Here is a 681-nt window from a genome sequence, read left to right as displayed (position 1 = left end):
ATGGTCCCCTTGTTACACGAATTTCACTTCACGTGAATCTCACATACAGAAAGTCAGGTTGAACTTACAGTTATCACTTAGATCTGTTTTTCTCTGTACGGACGTGACAAGATGAGACGCAGAGAGAATGTTGTCGTACAAAATGCATGTTACAAGCCTGCATTTCATATCCTACCCTATACTCATGTACCTCACTCGGAAAGTGGATGGGAAAACTGTGCCGCGGTGGCTCAATTGGTAAGAGCATCGCACACGTAATGCGAAGTCATGGGTTCGTGCCCCACCTGCGGCCGGTTGTTTTCTCATCCAATTTCACTTCCATTGATTTATCATTTCTTTTATTCAAGTATTAAGTACGTGCAATTTCCCCTATGCTGTCCTTGTCGTCTTTGTTTGTTGGTCTTTATGGGATTACTAATAAGAAACGGGCCATAAAGATTTATTGCAACGAAATGCCTCACGCCTGTTACCGAGAACGGCCGCTAGGGCACACGTCATCCCTAGCGAAATTTAATTCTGGCAATGCATCCACGATTGTACTGTCCATTTAGACGGGCGGTCTTTTGTTCGGGATCCCTTTCGCGTCTTTGTGGGCGTACGCCATCCCCCGGCTGTCAATCGGTCGCAGCACGTGCCGTCCGGCCGAGAGAGCGCCGTGGAAGTATGCAAGTGCTCGCCACG

General features: G+C 47.7%; 1 non-coding gene across 1 annotated transcript; it reads left to right on the top strand.

The window, feature by feature from the left end:
- The first annotated feature begins 219 nt into the window (after positions 1-219).
- Positions 220-292, top strand: TRNAT-CGU (transfer RNA threonine (anticodon CGU)). Its single transcript has one exon. It is a non-coding gene; the product is annotated as a tRNA-Thr (tRNA).
- The last annotated feature ends 389 nt before the right edge of the window (positions 293-681 follow it).

This window comes from Dermacentor variabilis, chromosome 2, assembly GCF_050947875.1.
Source record: "Dermacentor variabilis isolate Ectoservices chromosome 2, ASM5094787v1, whole genome shotgun sequence".
Lineage (NCBI taxonomy): Eukaryota > Metazoa > Arthropoda > Arachnida > Ixodida > Ixodidae > Dermacentor > Dermacentor variabilis.
This window is presented reverse-complemented; position numbering and strand designations above follow the sequence as displayed.